This window comes from Anabrus simplex, chromosome 3, assembly GCF_040414725.1.
Source record: "Anabrus simplex isolate iqAnaSimp1 chromosome 3, ASM4041472v1, whole genome shotgun sequence".
In the NCBI taxonomy this organism is placed as follows: Eukaryota; Metazoa; Arthropoda; class Insecta; order Orthoptera; family Tettigoniidae; genus Anabrus; species Anabrus simplex.
Genome location: NC_090267.1, coordinates 181998852 through 182007915, shown reverse-complemented (window position 1 = coordinate 182007915; position 9064 = coordinate 181998852). Strand labels below are relative to the sequence as shown.

Sequence of the window (9064 nt, the reverse complement as noted above, 5' to 3'; positions counted from 1 at the left end):
ACCAGCACGAGAGCACCAGTCATAGAATAAAACTTCGCCAGCGGAGTGGTTTGAATGCAAACTTCCGAGCTGATAGAATCGGTCCATAGTAGAGGTGTGACAAACGGTTATTTTTGTGTAATGCTACACCTGTCACTGCTACAAGAAAGTAACTGTGAAAAATAACAGTTAAAAATAGCGACCAACGTTACTCACCTTTTATTGGTCACATCCTGGTCACGGCCTGGTCACGGTTTCAAGCTTGTCTCGTTACAGCTGTGTTGCGAAGTCCCATTCATTCACTCGCACATGCGCGCACGCATCACTACACGGTTGAAAGTCTCTGCAGCAAAACACGCGTTCCTATTTGCCATAAAGTTAACGAGAGGCAGACAATGAATGAAATGAGAAGACCACTTAGCGTCTTTTCTGAAATCTAGAGGAGTGAGTTTGACAATACCCCGATCAAGGATAGAAGACAAGAAAACATGATGATCTGTCTGCCAAACCTCGACACAAACCGGTGCAAGAGGATCGATTAAGTAAACTGAAGTAATGTTATGTTATCTATAATATGATATTTATAAAAATAAAATGGCATATAGCTTTTGGTGCCGGGAGTGTCCGAGGACATGTTCGGCTCACCAGGTGCAGGTCTTTTGATTTGACTCCCGTTGGTGACCTGCGCATCGTGATGATGATGATGATGATGATGATGGTGATGAAGGCGACACATACACCCAGCCCCCGTGTCAGCGAAATTAACCAATGATGGTTAAAATTCCCGACCATGCCGGGAATCGAACCAAAGGCCAGCACGCTAACCATTTAGCCATGGAGCCGGACATGATATCTTTAATATCAATATGGAAAATTAGCATACTAATTTATTCATGGTACAAGAATGGTATAATTATACGGGTGAAACTTATAATAATATTATAATGTAGGTAGCTCTGCGCGATGTCTGAGTCAACGATTACCCCTGAGCCGTTGAATAACAGTTTACTCTTTAGTTACCAGATGGCAGCAGCAACTTAAAAAAATACACTATAGTGTAAAAGGAATCTCCTACAAAAGCGCTCTCACTTGGAACTCTGAAGGTCACATTCTGTGTCTGTAAGCTGTTACTAGTTACAGTTCCCACTTCCCATTTACTGTTTTCACTAGTACGTTATTCTGTTGTCGTTACTTGGTAGCCTGTTATTTTTTGTCCTCGTTACATTTGTAACAGTGACATGCATGTAACTGCTACGTTATTTTTCAGCCATTTCTAGTCTAGTACGTTATGGTTACACGGGCTGAAACCAACGGCATGTTTGTGTTTGGTGCTGATTTCTAGGCAAGACTCGCAAGCCGTTCTTAAGTCACGTACATACATAGCAACAGTGCCGCATAAAGCCCATTTGAATTCATCCGCGAAGCGATCTGACTAACTTGAGCTGCTGATAAAATGACAACCGTGCGAGATATCAAATTATTTATCGACATGACCAAACCCTCTAACCCTCATATACCCGGTTCACGTTGTTTCCGACCGCCCTGTACGTTGGGTATTCAGCCCGAAGGCTGGTTTGGTCCCGCACATATCCGCCATCGGCTGTCATAAATGGCCTAAGCGTAACTGAAGGGGCATATTAAGGAAATAATGAGTGAGGTATTTTCCCATTGCTTTCCTAATCGAATCAGAAGTTACTATTCCATAACAGTCTGCCTAGCCCGTTGAAATGCACGTACCAACCAACCCTACGAGCGATATTTTTACACAGTTCGTAAGGGAGATTGGCTACATAAAGAATGGCATACCTCAGTCACTTTCATATCATCAAAGCCAAAGGTGAGACTGAGACAGATCAATTTAAGTAACTGATCTAGCCCATACAAGAAGACAAAGTGTTCTGTAAACACGTGTCCTCGGTAGCAAAGATAAAGACAACGTACGCGGGAGGAAATTTAGCCTCGATAAGGGACCAAATAAAACCAAAAGTACACATGCAGAAGGAAGGAGACTGCTACGGAAGCATCGCAAACTTGAGCCTGCCAGGCTGGCTTCTTGTAAAACCAAATAGCAAATCAATAATATAATAATAATAATTTCGTGTGGCTATTTCTAGCCGGGCGCAGCCCTTGTAAGGCAGACCCTCCGATGAGGGTGGGCGGCATCTGCCATTTGTAGGACACTGCGTGTTACTGTGGTGGAGGATAGTGTTATGTGTGGTGTGTGAGTTGCAGGGATGTTGGAGACAGCACGAACACCCAGCCCCCGGGCCATTGGAATTAACCAATGAAGGTTAAAATCCCCGACCCGGCCGGGAATCGAACCCGGGATCCTCTGAACCGAAGGCCAGTACGCTGACCATTCAGCCAACGAGTCGGACAAATCAATAATTAATCATACATATTTTACTCTCACATAATTCACCGCTGTTCAATTAAAAGTTTAACACTTTGCTTAAACAGAATTACAAAAAAAAAAAAAAGATTTAACTTAAACAAATAAATCAAAAGATGTAAAAAATTTGAAATGTACCTTGTACAGCCAACAACGTCTATTTTTTTATTTTTTACATGCTCGCCAAACGTTCATCAGCCTTAGGCTTCTCCTCTGTTGTTTTCCGCCGAGATTTTCCAGAGTTTATCAGATTGTTTCTCTGGATTATCCCTTAATTACGTAACTATCTTTCGGAAAACATGTCTACTTTGATTTCTACTGGTTGTTTGCTATTTTCGCGTAGATATTTGTGCACGTCTGTTGTTATCAGCGGGTTGGGCATGCGGTTAGGCTCGCGCAACTGTGAGCTTGCATCTTTTGGGAGTTAGTGGATTCGAGCCCCACTGTCGGCAGTCCTCACGTGTCAGTAAATCCACCGACACGAGCCACTCAGGTAGGCATTTTATTATTATTATTATTATTATTATTATTATTATTATTATTATTATTATTATTATTATTCCATTTCTTTGTAACTCTAAAGATGCGGTGTGTGTGTGTGTGTGTGTGTGCGTTCTATATACGAAATCTACGTTCGTAAGATAAAATCAACTTTAGGATGTATTATCAGCTGGTAAATTAGGTGATGCCCGGTTGCATGGCTAAATGGTTAGCGTGCTGGCCTTTGGTCACAGAGGTCCCGGGTTCGATTCCCGGCAGGGTCGGGAATTTTAACCATCATTAGTCAATTCCGCTGGCACTGGGACTGGGTGTATGTGTCGCCTTCATCATCATTTCATCCTCATTAATCAAAAAAATCTGTACCTGGCGAGCCTAACATGTCCTCGCACACTCCCGGCACTAAAAGCCATGCACCATTTCATTTCAATTAGGCATTTCTAGTATTTCTCTCTCTCAGCGAGTTAGTCAAGATGTTCCGATCGCTTAGTTCGAATCTCACGGTCGACAGTCCTGAAGATGGGTTTTTTCACGGACTCCCATTTTCGCACCCGTACCTGAATTGAGGCAACGGCCGCTACTTTCCCAATCCTAGCCATTTTCTGTCCATGCGTCGCCAAAAACCTTCGATGTGTTAGTGCGATGTTAAACCACTTGCAAAGAAACCTCCTCAATGTGTATACAAATTATCCATATGCGAGTCGCAGGTGTAATGGTATTTCTTTTAAAAGCGAGACTGTCGTTCCGCTAACGTTTTCTCTCTCTTTCTCTCTCTCTCTCCGTAACACTGAAATGAGGTGGCTTTTTGAAATTCAACTTCAGTCCTTTAACTTGCAACTCGATTGTGTGTTATTTAAAAAGCTCTTCATCCATCTCTTCCCTCGTAGTCTCTTTAATGCATAATGGGCGTTGAGGAGAGTAAAGTGATGAAGAAGGGCCTATTGTTTTGAACGCATTCAAAGTAATGCTTATGGTGGGGCCGTGTACCTAACTTGATGGATCGTAAACGTTTAGAATGCAGCGCCCCGTATCGAGCATAGCGACACTGATGGAGAAATTGCGCTGTGCGGAGCTTGGGTCGCCTGCCGTAGCAGAGTTAGTTCGGCCTGCGTGCTGAACGGATCGTGTTGTGTGGGGTTAGTTTTGTTTGACGTTTGAAAGTGCCGTGTTTGTTTATATTCTATTTTATTACCTCAGTTTAACGAAAAATTCGTTTTCTTTATTTTTGTGGGATTTACTACCTGCAAGACGACGTTACCACTTCTAATCTGTAGAATACACTGTAAGTAACACCTTGAGATTTAAACTGTTGCCCTGTTGTCTGGGATGTTCAGACTATTGTTTTGTATTCATTAAAGCACCGTTTCAGAGAGTTCATGGAAGCAGAATGAAACCGCACCGTGAAATGATGAAGCGAGTAGTGTATTACGGTCTCGAAATTCTGGAATTGATTTGTTGGTCATTCACTAAGGTTTGTGAGAGGTAAAAACAAATGGCATGTCGAACACTGTTGTTCAATGTTGATTAAATATTGTGAAAGTGAGTAACATTCACGGTGTGTTTTTCAATTACTCTTGGCACCGGCTGGTACGAAGTGCTGTTGTAATTCTCTGTTGCCGGGAAGACTCATCCAAAACACTCCAACATACGACCAAAACATCCGCGAGTGTAAGCGGTCAAGTTGTGAGTTATGGGTGTCTTCTTTTTCTTCGTTTTAAGTTACTGCTTTGTGTCATAACGTCTAGAGGTATAAACATTGCATGACATTAGTTGTACCTTCGTCGATGGATTTAGTTGAGGCTTCTTAAAGTCGAAGTTAATACATTGTCATGATTATTGTTCCCCAGGGGTCCCGGGTTCGATTCCCGATAGGGTCGGGAATTTTAACCATGATTGGTTAATTCCCCTGCCACGGGGACTGGGTGTATGTGTCTTCATCATTTCATCCTGATCTCGACGCGCCGGTCGCCTATAGGCGTGAAATCAAAAGACGTGCACCTGGCGAGCTGAAGTCCTCGGACACAATCCGGCACTAAAAGCCATACGCCATTATTGTCCCCGTTTGTTCGGATTTGGTTAGTTTATTCCTTCGTAATGTACTATTTCTTCTTCCTGGCCTTTTCCCAACTACTTCGGGTCGACACTATGTTTTGATAAAAGCTCGGTTTTACGGTCGGATTATTTTTCCTGATGCCAACTCCGTGTGGAGGGATGTATTCACTATTGCGTGTTTCTTCGGTGGTTTGTAGTGTAACTTCTTGCGTGTAACCGAATACATTATCTGTGTAGGGAGGAACGCCTTGCCGCCGAGCTAGAGGAATTAACCAGTCGCTAAAATCCCCGGTCGGCCTTGGGAGTAGAACCTGGGAACCTCTGAATCGGTGATCAAGGAGCCGTACACTAATTATTTTCATATATTTCTATTTACTGGTGAGGAAGATGATATATTTGTTACTATATTATGCTCATTTCAATGGCCAAACCAGTTATCTGATACATTATTTAAAATGACAAACAAACGCCCTTGTTGATTTTCGTCCCCTTTCAAATATTTCAGCAGAATGAAATTTAGGGCTATTACGTTAATTGTGTTCAATAATCCACATTGTCATAAGATTATTTTTAGCAATAGCCCAGACCAGTGACGTTATTGGTTTTACGTCCCACTAACTAGCCTAAACTTTTGGGAGAGACAGAGACTCCGGAATGTCATTTTTAACCTGTCGGTAAATCTGCCGACACGCGGCTGGCGTATTCGAGCACCTTCAAGTGCCATCGGATTGAACGGGGATCGAACCCTCCAACTCAGGTCCAAAGAGCAGTGCTTTACCACCTGAGTCACTCTTTCTTTGCATGACTGTACGTGCATCTGAGTTACTCCGGATCGTTTCATTAAAATGCATAATGTTAAACTTTCTTCATCGTTTGTTCTGTATGTTTGAAGTAAAACTGATCACTTTAAAAATTAAGAATTCCGATCTTGGTAGCTCGACCGGTTAGTCGCTGTCCTGCCTCTAAAGGTAACGGGTTCGACGCTGGCTAAGGATGATGCCATGTGCAGTGCTTAAATGCAAAAGTCCGCCTTGATTACTTCCGGCGTGTTTAGGAAGTTCCTGTGAGGCAAAATTGACGCCTTGTCGCCTGATAACATCTACAGAAATAAGTAGGGCTCGGATTTGTATGGTCTAAAATCTCTGGAAATACGCGAGCTGTTATGACCTAAAAAAATTTATCAAAATAAACACTTGCAGATATTATGCACTAGGAATTAAGTGTCGTCGAAAATGCGCTTAAAATACCAACAGAAAACTGGCCACATTCCTAACATTCTTTTGTCTTTTCCGTCTTGACAACTTACTGCTGGTGAAACCCGTTGGCTCCAAACTGCATTTAACCACAAATTATTTCTAAAGAAAGAAAACTCAAATCAAGCAAATACAAACAAAAGCGCATGGCATTTTCGCTGCAAAACATGTCTACAATTTGTAGAATGGTTAAAACTGTTGTATTACCAACATGTGCTTTATCATGATTCTTTAATCAAATATGACGTCAGTTAATGATAAAATCTAGTAAAATACATGTATGTATGTTCATTCCTCAGCCCTAAGGCTGGTTGGATCCTCAACAGCTCCATCATCAACTGTCAATTTTTTTTTTTTTTTTTTTTTTTTTTTTTTTGCTAGCTGCTTTACGTCGCACCGACACAGATAGGTCTTATGGCGACGATGGGACAAGGAAGGGCTAGGAGTGGGAAGGAAGCGGCCGTGGCCTTGATTAAGGTACAGCCCCAGCATTTGCCTGGTGTGAAAATGGGAAACCACGGAAAACCATTTTCAGGGACTGTCAAAAATGACCTAGGCATCACTGAAGAGGCGTACTTCGGAAATGAGAAGTGAGGTAGTTTCCTCTTGTTTTCCTCACCGAGCCAGGAGTTGCTATTACATATCAGTCTGTCGGTCCCACTGAAATACAAGCACCAACCGACCATGCGAGCAACATTTTCATACCATTCATAACAGGGACTGGCTGGATAAGGAATGGCATTACTAGCATCGTTCATACCTCAGTCACTTTCATATTGTCAAAACAAAGGATAAGACAGACAGATCAATGAAAGTAACAAAACTCTTGCCTATCCCAGAAGACATAGTCCACTGTAAACGCAGGTCCTGCTAGCAAAGGCATAGTAAAATACATATAACCAATAAAAACCGTGTCATTTTTCTCGAAAGCTAGAAATGTGTTTAATTTACGTTTTTCAGGGGAGTCAAGGATAAAAAATTTGGCATGTTACAGAAAGCAAAATGCTGGCAATAAGAAATGACACAGAAAAAAAAAACAAGGAGCTGCCTGGCCGAGGCAGTAAAGGCGTGCTCGGTTCGCTCGGAAGGACGTGGGTTCGAATGCCCGTCAGAAAGTCGTAAAATTTAAAAAAACGAGATATCCGCTTCCGGAGGTGCATACGGCCCTGAGGTTCACTCAGCCTACACCAAAAATGAGTACCAGGTTAATTCCTTGGGGCAAAGGCGGCCGGGCGTAGAGCTAACCACTCTACCCCATCACGTGCCGAGGTTAACAATGGTGGAAGCCTTTACCTTCCACTCCTCCAAGGGCCTTCATGGCCTGTATGGGGATGACTTTGCTTACAGAAAAAACAAAGTAGGAGCAAGAATGTTTTAAAATTTCCCCTCCTACGCAGTCATTTGGAACTTCTGCAGCATTATATTACTAATTGTCTGTGTGGCCTTGAACCTTTGTATCTGGGATTTAATAAATTATTACATCAGAAAAAGAAAAGAATAACTTAACAATTTCTCACGCATACCCAAGATAGTTGTTTAGTGAAATTCAGTGGAAGGAAATTAAAATTGGCCTAATAATTAAAATGAGAATAATGTTCACGTCTTGTGATCCGGAAAGCGTAGAGTATGAGGTAACCTCAGGCTTGGTATGACGTTATCTATGCGCTTCAGATAGGCGGTGAAATAAAAACACGGAGTGAGATGTGGATGGAATTCTTAATGCAGGATGGATGTCGGAGTACCTTGACTTCTTTAATTCGTAACCTTGACCGGTTCCAGGAGGTGTAACTCATGCCAAGTACAACCTGTGATGAGGGGGAGCTGTATACCCACCGTAGTTTTATTTTCTTTACACCAGGAGTTGGAAAGATGCCTCGAAGCGAGTGCAGTGGCAAAGAAGCATTCCTCAGCTCGCAGCGCATCATGACAGTATTGACTTGAAACCCCACTTGTACACATTTGTTTTATGAATTCGCAAGCTTCCTTTAAGTTCGTCACGAATTTAATTATAGAAGTTTACGAGGTTTCATTTAGGGAATTGAGGATATAGTCAACAACAGGCCTGTTTTAGCGTAAAGTGCCCAAAATTTGATATTATTCTGAAGCCAAAAGGAGCATCTTATTAAAAGTAGTTATAATTAGATAAACTATTTAACAATTTGTATTGATCACAGTAGTAAATTTCGCCTAGAAAAATAAAAAAAATAAAAAAGATTTATATTTCGGACTGAAACATCTGTACAAGACTGTGTAGGTAGCAACTTGAGGTCTTAAAACTTAGATGCCAAAAATAATACTCTTGTATAAACAGGTTGTTCCTGTGGCTTTATTTTCAGTGCATGTAGAACATTTAACACACCGGTATAATACAATACCGAGGACACTTTCTTATTTCGCAGCACCTCTCTTTTAACAGAACAAGTTATATAGCAAAGTTTGGTTAGATACATTATTAAAAATTGCTTAGTAACAAAGAAACACAATGAATACTAGCATAGGCCTATATCAAACGACGAATAATTCGGATAACCCTTTTCCATGTGAGAAACCAGGCTGCATCATTTTCTTGGAAATGTTTGGCTGTCTCAGACATAGGACCTAGCATTTAATAATAATAATAATAATAATAATAATAATAATAATAATGCTATGTTTACTGTCTGTAGGCCCTGCTGCCTGTTAAGCTTCGACGGTAGCCAAGGGTACCAGAAATTTGTCACGCAGAATTTCTTCAACGTACTGGAAGCCAACGACATAGAAATGTCACATTTAAATACCTTAGATGTCGCTGACCTGAACCGGGATCGAACTTGCTATCCTGGGAACAGTAGTTCAACGGCTGCGACTTCGAGTTCGACAATATCGAGTACTTCGTGCTTGTATGAATTCA

The 9064-nt window shown here is 41.6% G+C and overlaps 1 protein-coding gene across 1 annotated transcript in view; it reads left to right on the top strand.

The window, feature by feature from the left end:
- Nucleotides 1–3974: 3974 nt before the first annotated feature.
- Nucleotides 3975–9064, top strand: part of LOC136866122 (guanine nucleotide exchange factor for Rab-3A) — a 674264-nt gene continuing 669174 nt past the window's right edge. The window contains exon 1 of the mRNA XM_067142812.2: nt 3975–4151. The gene's annotated coding sequence lies outside the window, so the exon portion shown is untranslated. The remainder of the gene's footprint in view (nt 4152–9064) is intronic.